The sequence below is a fragment of the Crocodylus porosus genome, unplaced genomic scaffold (assembly GCF_001723895.1).
Source record: "Crocodylus porosus isolate Cpor-Errol unplaced genomic scaffold, CroPor_comp1, whole genome shotgun sequence".
In the NCBI taxonomy this organism is placed as follows: Eukaryota; Metazoa; Chordata; order Crocodylia; family Crocodylidae; genus Crocodylus; species Crocodylus porosus.
Window position 1 is genome coordinate 5485949 of NW_017728923.1, and position 24194 is coordinate 5510142.

Consider the following 24194-nt stretch of genomic DNA (forward strand, 5'->3'; position numbering starts at 1 on the left):
CAGCCAGGAGCCTGTCGCATGAATGGAGGGCTCTTTCCTCTCCAGTGAGCAGGGAGCTGGCAAGCAGGAAGTGGAGACTTCCGTGTAGCTAGGGCCAGGCCTTGCACTCCTCCCTCCCTCCCCCTCTCCCACTCAGCACATCCTCTCCCAGGCTCCCTCACCCTTTGCCTCTCCCGCTCCTTTCTTCCCCACCCTGGCACACAGCACCAATGCCATCTGTGCTCCTGGCACCCTGACAGTGTGGGGTGCGGTGAAGTTGCGGGACTGCCCAGCCTGGCAGCTCTTGTGCCATGCGGCACCTGTTAACTCGCTCTGCCCGGATAGAGCAAGCCTGTTCCTGCCCTCCGGCCCTGGCTGCTCACCTCCCTGCACTGGCTCCCGGCCAGGGGAGGCTCAGACGCTCTGGAATGCAAAAGCGCCTCTGAGCCCTGCGTGGGGGGTGAGGACAGGCAGAGGGCGGGGGAGGGAAGTGGGCCAAACCCAATGGGGGCAGCAAGGGAGAGGAGGAGACACAGCCCCCCATGGGGCCCCAGCCCTGAAGCTGTTGAGATCTTGCCTCTGCCAAGCCCTGAAAAGACGGGAGCTTGTCCCAGCCTACGTGGTTCTGGTGAGCATCAGGCGGTGAGGAGGAGGGGGAAGGGAGATATAGTGCAGTGTTGAACAGTGTCCTTGCATGGCAGGAGGTGGGATGGGATTGGGGGCAGCTGGCCTGGCAGGGCTTGGCTGAGCCTGTGGAGTCTGATAGGAGTCCCTGCGACAAATTGTTGCTGCGCAGTAGCTCTGGCATGTCAGACAAGTTTGGTGGGGCCCCATTCAGATCCACACAGGCCAAGTCACAAGACACTGGCCTTGCTGGCCCTGACAGGCCCCCAGGCTGGCAGTCTCAGCTGGGAGGCCAATGATTACATTGGCCAAGGAGGCTGGCCTGGCTTCTTCTCCCTAGAGGGGGTCCCTCCAGGTCATGGCAAGATGTACAGAGAAGTTGGTCAGGATGGGAGGAGCTGGCCACAGCGCCGCCTGCGCTCTCCCTGCTCTGCATAGCACAGGGCATTTGTATCCAGGGCTGCTGGTTCGACTCCTCCAGCCAGCTGGAGCACACGGGCCTTCGAATGAATACAGGGCTGAGAATGTGGCAGAGACAGATCAGGCTGCAGGACTAGGAGGAAACCTGGCCTGGGGCCTGAGTGTCCCCAACAAAACCCCACCCCAACCAAGCTCCCCCTGCAGGGACCCCAGGGCCAACCCAGCCCCTGCAGGCATGTGGCCAAACTGCTCTGCTCCCAGACAAGCATGCACACATGCAACCTCCTCTTCCACAGACACACAGCCCCACCCAACCCAGCCCCAGGCGGTCCCCAGGGCCCCCTCAGCAGGAGCTTGTGTGGGTATAGCAGCACTGTCTCCCTGGCCCCTCTCAGCAGGGGGGTGTGTGAGTACGGCAGTGCTATCCTCAAGGTCTCTTTGGCAAGGGGATGTGTGAGTACGGCAGAACTGTTCCCAGTGTCTTTTCAGAAAGGGAACGTGTAGGTCCAGCAGTGCTGAACCCAGCCCCCTCCCAGGTACTGGTATAGTAGTCTGGGGTTTAGATTAGGCACTTGAACATTCAGTTCCCATCTCTGCCTCCAGCTCTTGACAGTCATTGGGAGTCACCAACTGACAGACTTGTCAAAGAGCTCAGGACGCAGCAGCTCCCTCAGGGAGCTATCGAGAACTCTCCCCCCTGCCCCACAGAAAACAATGGAGAACCAGCCCCTTTCCTGGCTTCTCAGGCAGCCATGGACAACCCACTTTCCCGCCCACAGATAAAGATGGAAAACCTCTCTACCTCTTCCATCCATGGAAAATCCTTCTCCCTCTCACCCACAGACAGCAATAAACCCTTCTCCTCCCAAATGAGCCATGGAGACTCCTTACTCTGCACTGAAAGCAATACAAGCTGCTCGAGAACAAGCTATTCTGAAAACCTGCTCTCTGAACAGCAACAGAGCTTTGAGCTGGGCACAGGGAACATGGAGTTTGCCCTCCCTTCCCTCACCACTCTGCTCAGAGGACCCAAGACCTCACAGCTTGGCTCCCCATTCACCACTTCCCTTTCCAACACCAGGCACACGCTGCCCTCTCCCAACACCAGTGTCATGTCACAAACATGCCAACCACTGCTATAGGGGCAAAAGACAAAAGGGCAGCTGATGGCAAGTAGTTGGCCTGATGCTTGATTATGCCCATGATGGGGCTGAAGCAAGTGGGGAGAGAGAGCCAAAGGGAGAGACTCCTTTCAGGTCACCACTGGTAAGAGCAGCACTGAGGGGTAAGATTATAGGGGACACAGAGGAGAAAGCACAGGGAATTCCACCCTGCAACTCCACATCCTCACTCTGCCCTCACAGTTGCCTCCCTCACCCTTACCCTCACCCTCACTGGCAAAAGCACTGGGGTGAGTTTTCCTGGCCCAGTAGAGAGCCATTCCTTCTAGACAGAAGGGCCCTTTCATCTCCATTGGCACCCCACAAGCAGAGCTGAGATCTGTCAGCTCCACAGCACACAAGGTGATTGGAAGCACTGCGGCCTCCTATCTAGCTACAAAAGGAACTCGTTAGCAGGGGAGGAAATGGGGGCTTTATTGTGGCAGGAGGGAAATTGGGGGTAGGGGAGAGCGATGAGAGCAGGATGAGATGCCAGTTCTAAGGCCCTAGTTGCTGAGACCCAGCCCCTCCTGCTCTGGGGGAAACACCCTGTGGCAGGGCACTGTTGGTGCCTGCCACTTTAAGGGCCTGAAGACAGCAGCTGGCAGGTGCCTGATGAGGGTAGACATTTTGGATTCAGGGCTGCCCATATAAACATGGCATTTTGCTGCTGGAGACAAGAGAGGAGCTGTAGGGGATGGTCAGGAGGCTTTGGGTCCTGGGCATGACCTAAAACTGCACCCTGCCAGGAGTGGGTGACCTGGTAGGGCTCTCAGTGGTGCAGGAGCCCCCAGGAAATGCCAGGCCAGTTACCACCCCGGTGAAAGGTGGGTCTGGGTGCCTTAACCCCAGATCCCACAACTGGGTGGGTTAACCCCTTGTAGGGTTTGGAAGATGGACCCCAATGAGAGAGTGAGGCCATAGACTCAAACCTGTCTTGACATCCCCTGAATGGTGAGGACCACAGCAACTCCTTCACCAAGAGACCATGGCAGCTCCCATACTAACCAGATAGATTTTCCCCCATTGAAACATAGTACCAAGTCCTGTGCTGTTCCTCCCAAGAGCTGTCTCATCTCAGAGAAAGCCTGGATTTCTGCTGCCTGGGCAGTGGGCTATGGGGAGACAGAAATGCTCCTAGCTGTGCTTTGCAGAGAATTCCTTAAATTAAAGGCAGCTCACCTTTCTAGAGAGCCTGATTCTCCAAGCAGGGCAGGAAAATCCTGGTAGTGGGGAGGGTACCTGGGGCCTGCAGCAGGTGCAGCTCACCCACTGCTTATCAGCCTAGACTCCAGATGCTGCTGAAGGAGTGCACACTGGTGGGTCCCAGCATGACGGGACCCAGCACTCCAGGCCCACTGAAGGGCAAGGGCTTCCACAAGGGATGGGCCACACACAGGTCTTGGTTACAGTCCCAAGCGTGTGCCCAGCCCTCTGGTCCATACACCCCACACACCTCACATCCCCTCATCTTCACCCAGTCCTCTGCATCCAACCTCATATCTCCCCACACTCCTTCTCTCTCACTCATCCCATGTAGCTCACAGTCACACTGCCCACACTTTTCCTACCCTCCACCCTTACATACAGTATCCTACTGCCTTCAGCCAACAAGAGCACCCTTAATCCTGCAGGGCCCCTCAACGGCCCCTGCCCCATGGTCATAACCTCCAGTGACTGCCTGAGTGTCTCTGGCTCCAGCACTCACGAACGGGGGGCCCTGTGCAGTGTGAAGGGGGTATCCTGCAGCTGTGCGGGAAGGCAGCCTGCCTGTTGTGGTTGTAATCTCAGGGGCCCAGTGCAAGAGTGTAGGAGGGGAATTGGCAATGCCCTGCCCTCACTCAGCATCTGCACCTGCAGGGTTGCGAGGCCCATGCTCAGGGAAGCATGGGAGTCAGCATCCCAGGCCCAGCAACTATCTAGTGGGGAAGGAACTCCTGCCAGCTGCTTGTCCAATACCCCTGGAGCCCTGCTGCATCTGTTCAAACTTTGGGTATCAGCTAGAGACAGTAGGGGCACAGGGCTGGCTCCCCAGATATTAGGCAGCAACTGAAGCCTTGTGGATGGGATAGTGAAGACCTGTCAAACCACAGACCCTATCCTACTGAAGAAGTGAGGCAGAGGACCTTGGAGGACAGGACCAGTGTGCAACCCACAGCATGCCAAAGACCAGGACATACTAAAGGTGGGAACAGGCTGTGCTGGGGTTTTGAGCCACACTGTAAGCTAGCTGCAAATGAGGCCAATTGGGTCCAGGGCATCTGTGAGCTAGACACCCCTACTCTATTTCCCTGTGTTACTCCCCTGCTCATGTGCTGCTCCTCTGCCTCCTCATTTCATCCACTGCTACCTCTGTCCCCCTCCCAAACACCTCCCCTTCCAAATAGCTTTCCCTCTGGCTCACTGGTGTCTCTGTATTAACACCCTGCCCTCTGGCCCCCTCTGCTCCCTACTGAGTCAGTATGGGGTACAGCTTGATCAGGACTGGGGAAAGGCAAGACCTGCCTCATGTCCCACTGGCACAGGAAGCTGCCCTGTGTTACTCCTCAGGCAGAGAGGGCACTGGGCTACAGGGAAAAGGTGGAGAGCTGTCAGGGCTTGACCCCATTTTAGCTCTCCCTTAGCCAAGCTGGTCCCACTTGGGAAGTCAGTCACCTTGGGACAGGCCTTGGCATGGAGTCAGGCAGCTGTGTGCTACATCCTAGCCCCCTCCCAGGGGCCCTAGCCCTGACAGAAGATGTCTGACTGTTACCCCGGGGGGGCTTGAGGAAGAGCCATAGGGACTAGACAGCACCTGGGAGTCCTACATGGGAGCACCAGCAGGGCAGCACAGGCTCTACCAAATGAAGGTAGAGGGAAGTAGGGTGCTGGGGGAGGGGAAGGCAGGTTTAGCAGAGGCCTTGCCCTCACCCCAGCCCTTTCCCCAGGCTGCTGGCTTCACACTGGATTCCTAAGCTGCTACTGGGAGCCAGCTTGGGTGGGGCACACTAGATGGGAAACGGCCTCTCGCTGCTGACGAAATGACTCCCGAGCGAATGTGAGCAGCTGCCAAACCAAACTGGCCCCACAGCACAGAATTCCTGGGAACAAACCTTCCTCGAAGCCAGAGGAACCGGAACAGTAAGAGACGCCTGCTCCCTTCCTTCCCCCCCTGGACGTGGCAAGGCAGTTGTACCCACCCCAGGGGAGCAGGGCTGCCAATGCAGGGGGCCCAGAGCAAGGCACAGCACAGGGTGCTGGTAAGGCCTAGGCAGGTTCCTCCATGCAGCAATGTCTGCACTTTTCTGGCTCAAAGCCCCTTGATATCCCAGCCCTGAGGTCTCTCCATCTTCCAACTTTGCTCATCCACCCACCCCAACCTATAGCTCTGATCACTATTCCAGTCCAAGGCCCCCCACCCAACTTTGACAGCCAGGACCCACAGCAACACTTTCTATGCCCACCCTCTCCTCCCTACATCCAGCCCTGCTGTTTCAGGTACATGGGATTACTTGTGCAAGGTTTCTGCAACCAGCCTCACTTGTTTTGTGGTTCAAAGGCAGATTTGGACCCAGCTGTCTCGAGTTTTGAGAGCTACCAGCAACAAACACAATAGAGCAGAGAGGGAGAAGTGTTTTAGGGCAAGACAACAGCCCCTGCCAGTCCTGGCAATACCAACCCCTGGCACTTTGGGGAAGGCAGAGGGTTCAGGAAAAGCTGGACAAGATCCAGTGTTCAGCCCAAAGGGGCTCCCTGTGCTGAGGGAAGGCTGTTCTTGCCATAAACAAACCAGCAGCACTGCAGACATTATCCTGTCCCCTCCACTAAGCTATCTGCTCTCCCACTGTGTGGCAGGGCTAGTGCTGGGACACTGGATGGCTCCCATGGAGGTCATGCCTGGGCTCTTCAGGCTACTGGTTCTGAAGCCAGCCAGGACAGTCAGGGCTAAAGGTGTATACGAGCTGGCAACATGAGCCAGCACAGGCTCTCCAGCTGGCAATGGATTCCAGTGCCATCAGTGGCACTGCCTTGCTGCTTGGCAGTAGGCACTCCCAGCAAGCTCCATCAGGCCATGGTAGTGCATAGAAGCGCCATGATCCCCAGTTAATAACTGCCCCCTGGCAGGAGATCTGGCTGGGCTGCAAGATAGCAGGACCAGGGCTGGGGGTTGCTGCTGGGACTTTCAGTGAGCCAAGTGTACCAGTAACGGAGATCCTGCTTATACACACAGGGGTGGCCACCCCACCCCAAGGGCTGCCTTGTCAATCTCACAATCATCACCACTCTCCCAGAAAAGTCCCAGTACCTGACAGCCTCCACCAGCTGCCCACCCCAATTGCCCCACAAGGTCTGGTCCCCTGGCTGGTTCAGACAACTGTGTGGCCTGCCAAGTGCAGAGGGCTCAGTTGGGCTCTGCACAAGTACTGTGTTCTGGGAGCCAGCAACAGGAGCCCTGCAAACTCTGAAGTCACCACAGGAGTCCCAGCAAGCGGACTCCAGGGGCTACAGAATGGCGGTGCCTCCATTATTCAAGTCCTGCTTCTCTGATGCTTTTGAGCCTTCCCAGAAACCTTTAGAAAAAACTGGATTGTACTAGGCATCCAGAAGTCATCAGCTGCCATCAGCCACTGAAATGCAACTACTTCTGGGGTGGAAGAGATCAGTTCTTGAACAGAAGACAGAAGCTTTCCAGTATAGTGTAGGCAGAACCCCAGATAATCAGACCAGGGTGCCCAAGCTGACACCTCAATTCCTGCTCAAAGTGGCCTGGGCTGAGCTGCCCAAGCCACTGACACCTCCATTCTCTCACAAGACAGAAGGAGCTGTAATATAGGCCTGCCCCATCCAGCTGTTCCCACCTGATGGGGCCCAGTCTATTTGGCTGAGAGTGGGATGGCACCCGGACTGCACACACACTGAGTAAACAGCAGGTTGGAGCAGCCTCCCATGGTGCTTCATGAAAGGAATGAGGGGGGCTCCCCCACCGGATACTGGACACGCCACAATAAACAAAGGACTCAGGCTTGTATCTCCCAGCTGGGCCTGCAGCAGGAGGGTATCCCACACGCAGAGCTCATAGTGGCCAAAGGCCAAAAGCCCAAAAGCTTGACTCAGGCTCCATTCCCGCCAGGCTCTGACTCAGGGGCTGCTCACTTGGGTGGCCAATGTTCTCAGAGCAGCCTTTGGTAGTGGGTGCCAACCCTGAAGCTCAGAGGGCTCCATTCCCTGCAGCCAGGCCACCAGCTGATCAGATGGCCCTTAATGGACAAGGCCACAGACTGCCCAGGACTTAGATACATCTCCTATGCCCATGCTGGGGCTGCAGCGCCAGTGCTTTTGGGGACTTCTGGGCTGCATTCATTCTAAAGCAGTGCTAAGTGGATGCCCAGAGACACTGCCATGTTGCTAGGGCACTGCTTTCCAGCTGACACACAAAGCCAAATTCCTAGCTGCTGCTGGCCATTACAAACTCTAGTATACTTCTTCTCAAAGGGGTGGGAGTCAGGTGCAAAGGGGGGGGGGGGCAATCCCAGCATCTATTCAATTAGCCCCTTGCCTATGTAAGCTAACTACACAGTCCTTCTGCACCTCTTGCCCAGGACTTCTGGGTTGAGAACAGTTCACTGGCTGCTGCCACTCATATCAGGTGTGACTGCATTTTGGTGGACGGCAAACAGGTTCTTGTAGCTGGGAATGTGGGACTGCTAGTTCTGTTGGGACATAAGCCATCATGCAATGTGATGCATACTCTGCACAAGCTCCTAATGCACTATAGAGTGCCTGGTTAGTGTCCTTCCTCTTAACTCCTTGGCAGGAACGTGCTGGATAACAGGTGTTCCATCTTTGCAGGGGCTAGCTAGGAAAGGAGGAAACTAGTCAGAAGTGCTCTGGCACAAAAGCCTCCCTTTCTGAGTGTGCCCAGCCTGGCCCAGCCAAAGGGCCCAGCTATGTCGTCCCCCCAACCCAGCTCTGGGTAACAGGGAGCTCTGAACAGAAGCAGATCAAAGCCAGCAGCCAGCTTTCCCATGGCTTACTGTCCCTGATGGGGGATGGCAGCACAGGCACAAACTAGTGAGCACTGTGGGCCCCAACCTAGTTATGTATGGATGGGCTGCAGTACCCAGAGTGCCCTCCTCGGGGTGAGAGCTGGCAGGGAGGTAAACACTGAACGCCAGCCCTGGGGCAAGGGGGAGGCCTGCTGGAGGTGAAATGCCTTCTTGTACAAATCCTAACTACCACGAGGCTAGGACTCCTCTGCAGCACTAGACTGGGAGTCTCCTTGGATACTCAGCAGCCAAGCCCCACTCTCCATGGCTCACTGCTTGCCCAGTCTCCACACTCCTAAACTAACCAGCCAGCTCCCAGGATGGCCAGTACTGCCAATTCTGCGGAGCAAAAAGGCACCATGATCTGCAGTGCCAGCCCACCATCCTTGTACTCCAGCCCAGGGCTATGGACAGGTGTTGGCACCTCCCTCCAGATCTCTGCACAGTGAGAATGGTATCCTACAGCTGCATTTGCCACCTAGCATGGTGGTAAGAATACTTGTAGCAAGTCTGCATGGGATAAGGGCAGCAATAGGTCCCACCTTGCTTAACAATGGGTGTGACACAGTGTATGGAGCCCAGACAAGACTAGGCATTGTCCCAGGGTCAGAGGCAACATGCAGTACCCCAATCCTTGGTTATTGATTGCAACCATGGTAAGCAGTGACTTGCCCAGGACAGCATCAGAACTGCGGCTGACAAGCTTCCTGGGCTCTGACAACCAGTGTCTATCACAAGCAAAGCAGGGAACAGCTGCTGTAGTCCCTCCCATGGTGTCACCTGTGCCCACATCTCTAAGGCACTCATTCATGGCAGTCAGTACTCTGCCTGGTGGCTTGGGGTCAGACATCCTGCCACCAGGGACTCCAGAGCACCTCAGCAGCACCAGTACACCGAACCTCACTACCTCTGTGCTACCAGGACAGGCCACACCATTTCACAGATAGGGAGCCTAATGCACAAAGCAAACTAGTGACTTGCCCATGGCAGCATCAAAGCAGGGGCTGACAACCTCTCTGGGCTCTGACCACAAGGGAATGCAGCTCCCTTCCTCCCCCAGGGCAGCAGCGCTCCATTAGCCAGACACCGTGCACCTTCCTGAAAATGACTGGCATTGGTCATAGTGGGAGGCTAGCAATGGGGCACACACCAAGTGTCATGCGCAGCAGAGGTGAGAGAGATCTGCAGCTATTGGGTTATCCTGGGGCCAAGGGTGAGGTGCTGCCCCTTGTATGCTTGATCCAGCCCAGATCTAAGAACCCAAGACAGGTAGGTGGCTGTTACCCTCTAACTGGGTGCCCGGGTGACCGAATACCCTCTGACCACAGGGGAATTCTCAGCCCAACCCAGGAGCTCAGCAACATGGGCTGACAATTCCCCTGTAGTCACAAATCTGTGCCTCCCCCTTGCACGCACATTTAGTTCTTCCTTCCCATATATTGGTCCCCACAGCCCCAGGTTGTTTCTCCCCTCAGCTTCTGTCTAGGTTATGGCCACCAATCTCTGGCAACATAGTGTGTGTGCAGCCACATCTCCTAGAATACCCTTATGGGGTTTTTTGTCCATCAGGTCCTGGCAGCTTTCCAGCTCCCAAGGAACCTAGTCTCCATGAGATAGCTAGATTCCCCCTGCAAATCACCCAGTCTGCTGAGGTCTTCAAGTCCATCATTCTTGGTCACTGTTCTTCCTAGTGTCAGTAACCTTTCCTCCCAAACCAGAATCCTCTGTAAATGTAATTCACATGCAATTTATCCCTGCTCCACCCCCCAGGTCATTAATTGGTCTGCGGTGAGGGCTTTGTTACTGGAGGCTGGGAGATACCAGCCTGGAATTTATATGGCTGTATCAGCTTCCCCTGCGACAGGCAGGCCGCTGATCCTCCTGTGCACCCAGTGACTCCATGGTGGCAGAGTCCAGCCCAGGGAGCTGGCTGTCAGCCGGAGGGAACAGCAAACAGCAGAAGGCTTAGCCATGCTGTGCAAATACCATTAAGCAGGCAGCTGAGCACAGCCCCCTCCTGCTCCAGGCTAGCCCTTGCCCAGACGCTGCAAGCAGAGGGAACTTTTAACCCATGCAGTCTCGGCTGCTCAGCTGAAAGGTGGCTGTGGAAGTGGGACTGAAGGCTGGGATTGTGGAAGGCACCAGTTGGTGGCAAGCAGACAGCTCCCAGGCAAGACCCCAGGGCAGATTTATATCCAGCACAGGAGGCAGGCACACACTCCTCTGTTCCCATCCAGACTGCTGCAGGAAAAGCCCGTCCTGGACAGCCATTCTGACCATGCCCTCTCACCTTGCCTGATCCCTCTGCTGCCTCCCACTAATATGCACTTGGCATGTCCTTTCAAGCTGTGCTTAACTGTGTGCCTCATTTACTCCACTCCCCTTCCCTTCTCCCACACGGCCCACTTCTGTCTCCCAGAGCTCACCTGCAGGGCCCTGCTCCCTCCCCAGAGGAGCCCCCTTCTGCTAACAAAGAACAAGGGGCCTTGCATAGCAGCTCCTGACTGTGCTGCCCTTCCTTGAACTTCCATCTGCTCATGCTCTACCCCTGTGAGAAGAGACCACACTTCTGGAAAAAGACTATGCCTTGTAGAAACACCCCTAGGCCTCCAGGGCCAGCCAGTCCCTGTACTGAACACACCGGGACCCACAAGGACCCATCTGCTCCATGAAGTCCTCCATGCATTCTTTTGCTTTGGCTGGTCCTCAGAGGGTTTTTCTGCAAGCAAATCCAATTGAATTTGGAAGTAGGGGCTGATCCCTGCTACCAAAGGAAACAGCCTGGGTAGGTAGGGGAGGAGTAGTAGTGCTATTAGCCCCTTTCACTCACACCAAGGAGTGGCCAGGATTGTGTAAAGCAGCAGCAAAGGGACGCTGAATGAGTTCATTCCATCCTGAGGCTGCTGAGAGAGCAGGGTAGAGGGTGTTGCAGGTGGGGGCATGAGGCCCTGGTACCAGCAGTTCAAGGTTGCACACAGCTGCCCTGCAGCAGGCTGTCTGCCAGCTCCACAGACAAGGCGTGCCCCACACTCTCTCCAATGCCCTGGGAGAGCCAGATCACATATCCCTCTTGTTTCTCCCCTCTCCTGTGACCAGGGGCAACCCTGCCTCCACTTCTGCCCCAGCTCCAGAAGCAGTCTAGGCACAGTGGCCCCTGCCACAGCAGCAGACCCTGCTCTGCCTGTTCTCTGCCTTTCAGCACTGAAGAGGACATGCAGAGAGAGCCAGCGGCGTCCCGAGCGTTTCACCTGGGCTCCTGCCAACGGGGAGCCCGCCCGGCCCCAAGCTGTCTGTGAAGCTGCAGCTGCGATGTGAAGCTGGCCAGAAATAGCAAGAGAGGGAGAGAGAGAGAGAGAGGGGAGGGCCAAGAGGCACAGGGACCATCCTGATCATATGCTGATGTGCAAGTGCTCAGGGTGGGAGGGGCTGCGGCTAGCAGGGAGCAGGGCAGGACATATACTGAGAGCAGATTAAGTTGAGGATTAGGCGCTGTGAGGAATAAGCAGGGTCTGCAGTGACATCGGCTAAGAGAAAATTCCCTGCCCTTGTACCCCAGTGGTATGCTGCTGCTGCCTAGCAGGACAAGGAGGAATCCCTCTACAGGCAGGCTTGCCCCCGGCCAGAGGGGCTGACTGCTCCTTCCAAAATACCTGGCTGGCATCAGCTTCCGTTCCTGCCCCATAAGGCACCATGGTACTGAAAGGCTCCTCCTGCAGCCACCAGGCTTCTCAGCCTCCTGCTTCAAAGACCATCTTCTTCCCCCTTGTGGGACCCCAGCAATTCTCACTGACTTCAGAGGCAGCTAGTCCCACTCCTTGGCAGAAACAGCTTGGGAAGCTCTGCTCCAGCATGGATATTATGTGGGAGCTGTGGCACTGTCTGGCTATGCGGCCTCATGTCACGGTGAGAGGGCTGGACACAGCAGGCAGGGGCTGGAGTGCTGGAATGGTCTTGCACAAAGGTGAGATATGGTGTCTCAGCTGAGCACAGGACAGGCAGTGCTTTGCACAAGGATTGTAGCCTGAGCTGGTAGAAGAGATGAGGCATAGGCTCCAGCCTTGGAAACCAGCCCATGGCAACGGCACAAGCCTGGATTAACCAGGTATAGCTCCCCCTACCACAAGCAACCCACGGCCCCCTGCATTCCAGCTGCTTTTGACATGTCATTGGATTTGCTTGACACGCTGTCCTCCATGTTCTCAGAGATGCTGTGTGCCTGATTGGTCTCAACTGGGCTACACTAGGCCTGGATTTTGGTGGAGCCCTGAATGCCCCTCTGGAAACTGCAGAGATGGGTGGTCACATGACAGGAAGCTGATGATTTACCCACACAAACTAAGCAGGTGCCAAGAGTCAGAGAAGTAGGGCTGGAAGAGACCTCCAGAGATCATCTAGTCCAACCCTTGCCTGAGGCAGGATCATCCTTATCCAAACCATCTCATACAACCATGATCTAAACTCTACATATGACTACCCTCAACCCTGACACAACACAGACCTAACACCCTAACCTGCCACAGGTAAAGCAGGGGAACCATGGCAGCCAATGTCCTGCTTCTATGAAATATTGTCAATATACACTCAAGAGGTTCCGGGTAGAGGGCCATACCCTCCGCTATAGGGGAAGGCAAAAAACCCGGTCTGTGCCAATCTGACCACAGGGTACAATTGCTTTCTGACCCCAAATATGGAGGCAAGCAAGGTGGTCAGCGGCCTGAAGGAATGAATTCCTCCTTCCTTCTGCAAAGCAGAAGGCTCATTCTACTGGCCCCATGAGGCAGCAGTACTACAGCCTCAAAGGTGCCCCCTTTCCCTCTGGTTTGTTTTCAGTGTGCCCCTTTTCTCATGAATACCAGGGAGACAATGGGCCTGATGCATGTGCCCAGGTACTGGGAGCCCCTGGAGGTTTGCAAGGCAACAGAGTTTGGGGGTGGCCAGGGATTCATTGGGGAGGGGGGGTTCAGGAGACCCAGTCACATACAGGGAAAGGGATCCACCTGGCTCTACGGGATAGAGTGAGGCTTTGCCTTGCCATCCTGCAAAACCTGGGTACAGTCCTGCAGTCCCCAACAACCAGCTCTCTCCCCTGCTTCCCTGATTGTGAGGGCAATATTCCCAGGAGATGACAGAGAAAAGGGGAGGGGGTGTCCTGCTGCTTCCTAGTTCAGCAGGCATCTTGATCCTTGTTCCATAAGAAAGGACTTGAGGCCCTTCACAAATATCTGCCTTGAAGCTGGGCTGTGAACAGGGGCCAGGAATGGCAGGAGCCCTGTCAGGCCAACCGTCACCATGACAGAGGCTGAGAAGCACAGACTATTCCCAGACGCAGGTGCTGAAGCTCTAAACATTTGTGTGGCATTACGAGCTCTCTAGTGACCATGTTCTGGCTCCATGGGAGAGAGGAGGAGAACTCCCTGCTGGAACAAGAGTAATTGGGGGTAACTGATTCAGTTCCCCAGAATGGAAACAATGCAGACAAGAAGTTTTGTGATGTTTCCCTGCTCCCATCCTGGGAAGGAAGTGCATAAAGTTTGGTCCAGTTCAAAGGCCTTGACAGAGGGTGAGCTTGAACCTATATAAAGTGACAGCTTGGGCTTGGGAGGAAATATTCGACATTCAGAACCTGAGCCTGCAAGAGGAGAAGGTCTGTGCAGGACCGGTGTGACCATCAGGCCTGCTGAGCTAGTGAGCTCCAGAATGCCTGTTCACTGGCCTTAGTGACTTTGCTATCTGACGCTGTCTAGGACCTCAGCTCTCATGTCTGGCTCATAAGACTCAGCAGCATCCTGTTTCTGGTCCTAACAGTTTCCATTTCTGGACCCCAGCCCTAATCACTGGGATACACTGCCTATGCCTTATTCCCCTCAAGCTAGCCCACTTGCTGGGCATTAATGCCCATTCTGCCTCAGTGCCCCTCAAAGCAATGGGAGGAGAGGGTCTGTTTGTGGTGAAAGATGGACAACTTCCACTGCCCATCAGGGACACCAACTAATGGGGCAAGACCCAGTGGCACTCCTATTCCTCTGATAAAGTATACACAAGAAAATAAAACTTTAGCCCCTTCCCACCCCTCCAAAAGAAGCCAACAAGGGCACATACCCACTTTGCACATCAGCATCTCTCATCTCTTCTCCCAGTCTGAGAAATGGCAGTAAGAGGCCTCCATAAAGAGCTTTGAGATCCTTGCCAGGCAGAGAAGGAAAAAACTCTTGGCTTGATCATCAGCGTGCAGAAGATGAGGTGCTTGGGACTGAGGTCAGTGGGGCTGATATGTGCAATCCCCCAGGCCCTTTCCATGGACATACTGGGATCTGGGAGACAGAAATAACACTGTCCCCCATTTGCAAATGGGGGCAGTCCCCTTCCCTCCTCCCACTCCTTGCCTGTCAGATGCATGTAGGCTTTGAGCTGTCACTCTCTTTTATTCTGCATCTGTAGATCACCTGCAACAGTGAAGCCTAGTCCCAGCTGGAGTCATTTGATGCCAGCACAACACAGATCGAGGACAGCACCATTGAGTCATACTGGGCCAAGGTTCGACTTTATGAAAAAACAAGTGTCTTTACATAAGACTAACATAGGCAGACTTTTGTCTTTACAAACTCAACAAAATATGGAGGCAAGCAGGGTGGCTTTGCTCCTCATGGCACCAGGCACCTGAACACAACAGCTTCATGTAGCATCATAGGAGCCAAAGAGTAAACCAGACCGGAGTCAGCAAAGGAATACCCAGCTCCTCTGAGCATCCATCTGTATGAAAAGCAGACACCATGGTGGGGGAGGGATTGTCCACAACCCTCACCTTCCCATTCTGTCTTCCTGCACGGCCCCAGGTGCAACAGAGATGGCTAGGGTGCACGCCACAGATATGACTGTTAAAGACAAGCCTAAAAGTTTCTGGACCCTCTCACTGGGCCAAGCAGTCCACAGGGACAATCCCCTGCCTCCCCTTTTGTGTGATTAGCAGGTTGTCTACAGAGTACTCACATGCATATGGCTAAGGCTCCTCCTGGGTGCCCACCTTGCCTTGTTATTGAGCTGGATGCTGAAAGGCCAACAACCAGGGGCAAGTGCCAAAGAAAACGACTCCTGCCAGATGTCTAAATTAGCATTTTCACTGCCAGCGCAGGGTCTGTCCCACCACTATAAGCCACTTCAAGCTCTGCCTTACCAGCACTGCAGGGCAGCAAAGACTCCCCAGCAGCATTTGAGATGCTATCCAGTGGCCCAGGGGTCAGGGCAATAATGCTCCTTGTCTGCCAGCATTTTGTCCAACCCTGTCTGCAGTTGTTCTTTCAACCCCTCTCTTAGATGCTACTTCAGACCTCTCCAACATTACACCTAGCAATATGCTCTGGAACCCTCCAACCATTCCATCCTCCATGGGGCTTTCTGTCTTCTGCTACTTCTGTTCTCTTAAACATTTAAGAGTCACTGAATGTAACTGAGGACTCAGGGCTAGGCACCAGAGATGTCAGGGAAGGCAGGGCCAGGAACTCCTCCCCCACAACATATCATCACATGAGTTTCACTGGATTGCTGAACATGATCTAACCTTCCCTCCCCCCCTGCCCCCAACAGAATGGCTTTAGAAAAGGATGAGGAAAAAAGCACCAAGACCAGACAGTCTGAGATAGGAGAGAAGTTTATGAAATACTGACGAGATCATTGCCACTATGAGGAGGGGAGCTGTCTGCACACTCATTGGGCTGACAAACTTCCTGGTGCACCCAGGTGCATGGCCTAGGCTCTATTACATGTGCCCACGGTCTGTGGAATGGCTGGAGCTGGGAGGAGGGGAGGGCACAGGCTCTGTGTAAAGATGTGCACTGGCCTATCTGTACCACAGCCAGGGGGACTCTCATACCCTGGTCATAGAATCATAGAAAGTTAGGGTTAGAAGGGACCTCAGGAGGTCATCTGATCCAACCCCTGCTCAAAGTAGATCCTATCTGTGAGTTCCCCAAGTGAGTCGAAATCTGCTCTTCTGAAATCCAGGGTCCTTACTCTGCTGCTCTCCGTTCTTCCTTTCTTCAGGAAACTGGGAACCCAGGAGGTAGATTCCTCAAGACAGCTCAAGCTTCCCAACACACCCTCACATTGATGGTTTCTGGGGTTAGCAGAAAAGGCCTGTAGGCCCTATCCATCTGAATATCAGCACATGTAAACAGGTGGGGGACTAACTGTTGTGACATGCTGTGGAGGGGTGTTCTTGCAGGTACTGCACTAGACTGGGATTCAAGAGATCTGGGCTCAATTCTCAGCTCTTCTATCAACTGGTGCAACCTTGGGCAAAGCACTTAACTTCTCTGAGCCTCAGTTCACTGATTGTCTATTTAGATTCTTAGCTATGGCTCAGGATGCATTTGTACAGCACCAAGCAGACAGGAACCTCGATACTACCTGGGATGTCTGTACACTACTGTAACACAAAGAACTGGGATTAATGCCCCATACTGACCTAACCTCCTGCACCAAGACATACACCGCAGACCCGCATTCTCCCCCTGGAGCCAGGAGGAAGGGTCCTACATGGACAGGCTGAGCAACAGTCAGGCACAAGCCCTCCCCTCCAATTAGATCTGGGCCAGAAGGTTGTATTATGCTGGGAGGATTGAGGGGGCCAGCTCTAGCACTCGAGTGGTGGGGGAGGGGGCAGGAGGGGGGAGATGAGCTAGGGAATCAATGTATTGCATAGTGAGGGCACTCTACAGCCCCTAGGCCTGAGTTGCTGCACTACAGCCAAATGTGCTCAGTTCAGCTGCTGGGCAGAGTTTGGCCCCAAACAGCAAAATATGACTAAAACAAAAGAGCCTTGTACAAGTTCAATGGCGCCCGAGGCTGCTGTCTGCAGAGGCACTGGCAAGAGTAATAGGCGGTCCAAGAGCTCCCTGCCCCTTTACTTCTCAGTAGGCTGCCCTGGGGATGTGCCTGGGGCTCAGTCTTTCACAGGCAGCTCCACCAGTGCCTAGAAGCTCAGCCCTGAGGTGCCCCAGAGGCTGCTTGTTATGCTGATGCTCCCATGGCTGGATCTGTAAGAAGCTCGGATGTTTAGTGCTAGCCAGTTAATGCCCCCCTGCTGGTAATGAATGCACAGAGCTCCAGGCAGGGCCATGGGCAAGGATGGGAGTGGCAATCCATACTTCAGTTTATAAAGCACCTTGGATGGGCACAGCCAAGACCACTGTACCTGGGATTAGAATAGGAAACAGCTGCTGGGCTGGGAGAGGGCTCCTTTGGCTCTGGGAATAGGACAGAGCCTGTGCTGGAGTCTGATGGGGGAGGGAGGGAGATCCCTCAGGGATGAAAATACAAGACAGCCTACGGCAGGTTCACATGGGGGAGGATTCTCCCTTGGGCTGCACAGGAAGGAGAGCTCAGGGCAAGGAGCCTTCCTCAGGGCCTCCCACCAGGGACAAAGAGGAGGTTCCCTCAGGTTGTGGGTTTCTTCACTGGAGGAAGTCCTGTGCCAGCCTGGGGGAGTTCAGGCTTCTTCCTCTGGGGTTTGAAGCTGTATTTTGGAATGAGAACTGGGCCCATTAGTCCTGCAGCTAATTCCTGCTGGCACCCACATTCACTCCATGACAGTCTCACACATGCTAAAGAATGGTGGAAAAAGGAACCAGGCCTGTCAATAACCCTAGGCTGCATCTACAGTGAGGGCCTGGGATTAGCTCTGTGCCTTTCCCTCCTCTCTCTTCTCAAGTGGGAGTGTTAGCAAGACACCAGCAGCCATTTCAGAGTAGAACGTCTGGCAGGAGGGCACACTGCCAAACACCCCTCTCTGCCTGCCCATCACTCATGAAAGGGTTGCCTTTAACAGGGGCTGTAGTGTGTCCTGCCCCTCCTGCTGCCTGCCATTTTAGCTGCATGCATGGCTGGGATTGTGCTTTACCAATGGTAGGGCAACCTATTTGCTCCTACTGTCTCAGTTACATAGGTCGTAGGCTAGGCAGAGGGGCTCTGCAGGACTTTCTACATTTGGGTTTGTTTCCCCTTAGCATTTTTTCTGGGGAAGGAACAATACAATGGACACAATGCACAGAGATCCAGTGCTAGGTATTTGCCCCCAGGCAGCAACTACTGAATGCTCACTGCAGAGGACAGGAACAGAGGTGAAACAGTATAGAGGGGGGCACCTGCTGCAAAGATCTGGCCCCATTCAGGTATTGGGCAGAGTCAAGGGCAAATCAGTTTGTCTCCCTGCCAGGTAGGCTGGTGGAAGGAGATATGGCTTAGGGTGACCTGTACGGTAGAAATGGGGTTCATGATGCAGTGTACAGAAAGCAAAGCAAACCAGCCACAATTGCAACACCAACAGCAGCAGGAGACAGGGTACATAGGGCTGAGGTCAGTGGGTCTGAGGTGTCCATCTGGCAATGGGACAGGATGTAGGGATAGCTCAGGGTCTGCTTCCTTCTCCTCAGTTAGGCAGCTTGAGGACCTGCTCATGAAAAAGACTTTACAAATCATGAGGCTCTGGAATGCTGCCCCATGAGAAGGAGGCTGCTGCCCAGAGCCTTGGAAGAGCATGCCTGTTGTGTTTGCAGCACAACTGGGGGTTCAGTCTCAGGTGTCACAAGATCTAGACATGGAGCTAGCCCAGGTATAAAGAAACAATGGGCAACGAGTTTAACAACATGGACAAATGGTTCCCCTGCCCCAAAATCCATCCCCATCACCTGACATTTCCCGAGCTGCAGCTCTTTGCTGGGATATCAGCACAAGACAATACTACATGACATCCTGGAGATGAGTGCTGAGGAGCCAAATGGCCCATACACCCTGACCTCTACCAGCTCTGCCTTCTCCTCCATTACCACTAGGACTTGAGAGAGATCCCTAAGCTCTGAGCATGTCTGAAGAGCTACCAGTTTTCTTATTTTTTCTGAATTTTCCTGCTGAAGAAAGGTTTCTTCTTTCCCTCCAAAGTAGGAGTCTCACCTTAATTACACCAAGATAGGCCCAGAATGGCCAATTGTTGCATGTGACCACCTTATGGCCTGGAAAGCTATTTGAGATCACTTTATAGTAACAGAACACTGAACATTCCTCTCTCTCTCTCTCCCCAAGTCCTGCACAAATGGACTCCTCATAACCAAGGCACTTGGCTTTGGAGGTGGAAGAAATCAAGGAAGAGCACCAGCACAAATGACATGACCTCTAGAACATGTTCTTGTAATGTGCATGGCCTACACAGAACAGAGTAGTATGCAGTGTGATATATAAAGTATCAGCACACATCTGGGATGTCCTATATGAACTGTTCAAAAATAGCCTGGCTATCCAACACTTGTGCCATCCATAAAACTCTTTCATCATATCACTTACTCTTGTGTTCCTGTTCTCTTAGACTACTTGCCCCATCAAGAATTATCAATAATTTACAGTGAATCTTGCCAAAATACCCTTTCAAGCAACACAGTCACTTATCACCCAAGGAATCACTACTTAAAGCCAACATGAACATCCCTACCAGCCTCACCCCCAACATCATGCTATGCACATGTATCCCCACCTCACCAGCTGGCCCCCAGATCCCATCAGTCCCAACACACCCACATGTATGGAGTTCTTCACAATCACATGTGCAACCTGAGTTCTGACCCCTGCTAGAAGAGCACATGCTCTCCAACAACTTACTTTTAGTTGTAAACATGCTACTAGTCAAGGAAGGAAGCAGGGGGCTGGTTCAGTATGCAAGGACGATTGTGTGCACTGGGACTGGTTGGAGGTTGAGGCTGGAAGGGAGTGTGCAGGGAAATGTGGAAGCCTCTAGGTGGTAGGTCCATGAGCTGAGAGCAGTGGATGTGTGAATAGTGGCTCAAGTGGTGACTGACTCACTGTTTAACTAATGCATTGAGGGGAGTGTTTCTCTCTGTCTCCATCTGACCCTCATGACAGTGCACAAACACTCAATCATGAATGGACTCTACCCTCCTTGGATCTCTTCAGTGCATTTTAGCAACTCTAGCAGCAGGACCCTGACAGCCCTCATCCCCCTGCTTTATCTGGGGCAGGCTAGGGTGCTTTTAATTTCTTTGGGCAATACACCTTGTAGTTGTGTGATAGTTTACAGTGTAGTTTCAGAATACAAAACAAGGACTTGTACAGCATGGTTTGGTTAGGGATGATCCTGCCTCCAGCAGGGGGGCTGTACTAAGTAACATCTGCAGGTCCCTTCTAGCTCTTCTTTTCTACAATTCTCACATGACACTCCTACGAGGCAGGGCCCTGTGCCAGAGATAGGGAGTGAACGGACTTGTCCTAGGTACCTACAGCTTGGCTGGGGATGGATGTGTAAGGAAATGTCCTTGGATTTGTAAAAAGAAAGTGATTATGCCTGTAGGGAGGGATCACTTTGAGCTCTATTAGTGTCTATATTCATCAGTGTTAGAAGTGGACTGGGGTGAGGAACATGAGGAGACCTAATTGGGGAAGTGAAGTGTGTGTGGGGGGCAGGGCAGGGCAAGCCGAAAACTTGGGAGTGGGGCTGAGGAGGAGGAGTTTGGCTTGGTTAAGAAGTCTTCCTGTCTTCTTGGCTCCCACAGCACAGCTGTCTCCAGCTCTGCTGCCTAGCCCTACACCCGAGCCAGGACTGTACCCCACACTGCCCCTCCATCCTCCTTGCCTGCCAGAAGCTGCTATTCCCATTTATTCTTATGAAACTCATTAAAAATAAATAACCAAAGCTTAACAGGGTTAGTGGGAGGGCCAGAGAACCCGGGGCTGGACTAGAGGGCTCAGGAGCCATGTGTGGCCATAAGTTATGACTTATTGCTTGCTGCATTTAAATTGTGGATGCTCTAAAATGGCTTTTCTGTGGTACGTGTTGAGAATGGGTGGGAGCACAAGGGGGTGAAGTCTGAGGCTTTCAGACTGTCGTTTTTTTAACAAGAGAGAGAGAGACTGCCATGGCAAGATGTCAAAAAAGTTCATTTTTCAGTAAAAATTAATCAATATTTGACATTAAAAAGATCATGGAAAATTCAGCCGTCTTCTGCAGCCTTCCTGCGTTCTGTTTGGAGCCTGAAGTCAGTCACGGGAAGGGATTTCAGCCCAGCTTGAAACATGAACCTCAGAAGAGCCTGAAGGATGGAGTCCCTTGCTACAGTTGTCTCCACAATAACATGGGCCTGCTCAAATCACATCACCCACCACTGAAATGCTGTCACCTCTGGAGTGGAACACAAGAGTCATTGAACAGGGCACAGCAACACTCCAGCTGGAGGGAGTGGAGAAGAACACTGCATGCCGTCGAAACTGATGGGTGAATTTAAATCAGCAGGATGTAGTTACCCAAGCTGGCTCATGGCCAGGACACCCGTTCTGCTGTGCAAATTGCCATGGGATCAAATGACCACAAATCATCAGGCTCCAGGTTTTACCGAAAAACAAACAAAAGGCACCTCTAGCTACACAGTGCTGCCTTACACCAGGCTGGGCAATGGTTCATTCTGACTCAAGAGGTAAAAGCTCCCCTACCAAGGCAGCAACCTGGTTGCCAGCAATACACTAATCCCCTCTGTTGGAGGTCACCCATCTAAACATCAGCCAGGCCTGGCTCTGCTTAGCTTGAGACACCAGATACGTTCACAGCCCATGATCTTCATTAACTGCAGAATCAGGCAGAGAGTCCCTATTAGTACAGACTTTGCTACTGCAATGCACCCAGCACCAACCTATATAAGCACCTGCCCCAGTTGCACCTGAACAGCTGTCATGTGAATTCCTGAACTGCAACACTGAATCTGCCCATATCACCAACAACTATTGATGTCTAGCACAGAAATGCCTGGGATCCCTTTATGAACGCTCCCTTGCTGCCCTCTTGCTCAGTGTTCAGTGCCTTCATCTGAAAGAGGAGGAGCACGCAGCCCATTGGCCTCAGATCCAATCTGTTGCTAGAACATGAACAAGCACTGCTCATCCAAACTAGCTGTCACTACCCTCACAGTCGGCATCAAAGGAACCCACTGGAAGGGCAGGGCCAGGCTCCCTCCTCAGCCCAAAATCCACTGACAATTCCAAATGCCAACAGGTGCCAGGCAGGCAGTGACAGCCCAGCTTTATCTCACCCTGAAGGGCAACCTCCATTTTCATTCCTGGGACACAAGCCCTTGCCGGCAGCAGCAGCTTGCTCCTGCAGCTAATCAAGTGATTTTCAGACCAGCGTTGACTTCAAGTGTTTTGAGGTAGGTACATCTCTGCATGTGAAGAACCTCACATAGTCACAGCACTGTAGTGAGATAAGAATAACTCTAAGGCTCAATACTGGCTCTAGACCAGCTAAGAAACTAAGTTCCTGATGCACAAACCTAGGGAAGCCCCTGCAGGGACCTCTGACATCCCTCCTCTTTGCAATCTCTTGTCTCCCCATACAATGGCAACTGAACGCTCTCTTTTAAATGCTGCAGCCAAGGGCCTTACTCTAAATCTTTGGCTGACTGAAGCCTCTATTTATCACCATTTATTAACATTGCCCTGAATTGTTTTGAGTGCTGCTGAATTGCTCAGTCCTTGTTGTCAGAAAAAGGGAGAAAAATTTCCTTTCTGGTTCCAAGAGCAAAAGAGAGGCAGGTTCATTGGAGGGAGACTCCCTCCTCAGCTCAAACAGCCCTGGACACTCAGACTTGGCTTTGAAATGATGGGTTTATTTGTTTGTGGGTTACTCACAAAAAGGGGGGTGTCTTTAAAACCTGCCCTTCCTAAAAAGTGCTGGCTTCCCCATCATATATTTCCATGACACCCAATTAACTTCCTGGTGCAGTTCAGTATAAACCCCCTCTATATAAAAGCCAGCTGCAATTAAGCTTTGCGTGCAAATATGTCAGCCCAAGGGAGAGGCTGAACTTTCACGCTGAAGTTTTCTGTTTTACATTTATAAAATAACATAAAGGAAAAACCACCGAGAGGGAAAGACCCGAGATTGGCACAACAGCCCAAGGTGAATGGCACCTACAGAAACACCAGACAAATGCCATAACCTGCTCGCCGCCCTCCCCCCCCCCCAATGGCACTAGCCAAAACAATCCATACCACAATTTCTCACTCCAAGAGCCCTGGGGCTGGGGGGGTGGGACCGGACAGGAGAGAAATCTGCAACCAGCCAGGAGAAACGTGTGGTGGTCTGCACGGGGGGAGCCACTCCTGTCCCCGCCAGACAAAAAGGGAAAACAGCGTGACAAAGAGTTGGAAATATCACACAGCGAATGCCCTGAATATTAAGCAGTTTTCCTTACCTTTCCTTCGGGGGTGGCAGCAGGCAGGCGAGGCGCTTCTCCTTGCCGCTTTGTGCGTGCCCGTGTGCCTGCTTGCCCCCGGCGTTAAGATATTGGGGGGCGGCCGGTGGGGAGAGGGGGACCGGAGGATCGCCGCGCAATGTTCACGGCCCCCGGTAAATCGGCGGAGCAGGGAGGGCAGCTTTGCACCGCGATCCAGGAGCGAAAGCAGATGGAGATCTCGTCTGAAAGAAGAAAGAGCTGGTTTTCCTCGCACACCCCCAGCAGGACTCTTCGCCGCTCCGCCACATCTGCAGCTCTGGAGACGCGGGGATGTAGCAGTCGCCTCTAGTGCTGGATGCGTGTCTCTCCGGCTCGGGGAAGGAGGGGTGTGCGGAGGGGGTAGCCTCTCCCTCTCCTCCCAGGCTGCAGCCCCGCGGCCGGGGAGGCGGCTGCCGATGCGAAGTGAGCGGCGCTGCGGGGAGATCGGAGCGTCTTTCCCCACCTCCCCGGGCTGGTTTTTTGCGTTTTTTGTTTGCGGGCTCGCGGGGGCCGGCTGCGACTCAGAGGTGACCGCCTGCGCGAGGGGCGGGGGCCTGCGCGGGGGGTGCCGCTTCCCGGCGTGATTTATCGCAGCCCTGCGGAGCTGTCTGAAATTGACCAGCTCCGATCAGTTTCAGACAAATTCTCCATTTCAAGGCCGAGGCGGGCCCAGGGAGCTGAGCGCATGCCTCCCGCCCCGCCCCGCCCGGGGCAGCGCTCGC

General features: G+C 53.8%; 1 protein-coding gene across 1 annotated transcript in view; it reads right to left on the reverse strand.

Moving 5' to 3' along the window:
* Window positions 1-24156, reverse strand: part of GLIS2 (GLIS family zinc finger 2) — a 45759-nt gene extending 21603 nt beyond the window's left edge. The window contains exon 1 of the mRNA XM_019540004.1: window positions 23452-24156. The gene's annotated coding sequence lies outside the window, so the exon portion shown is untranslated. The remainder of the gene's footprint in view (window positions 1-23451) is intronic.
* Between the last annotated feature and the right edge of the window lie 38 nt (window positions 24157-24194).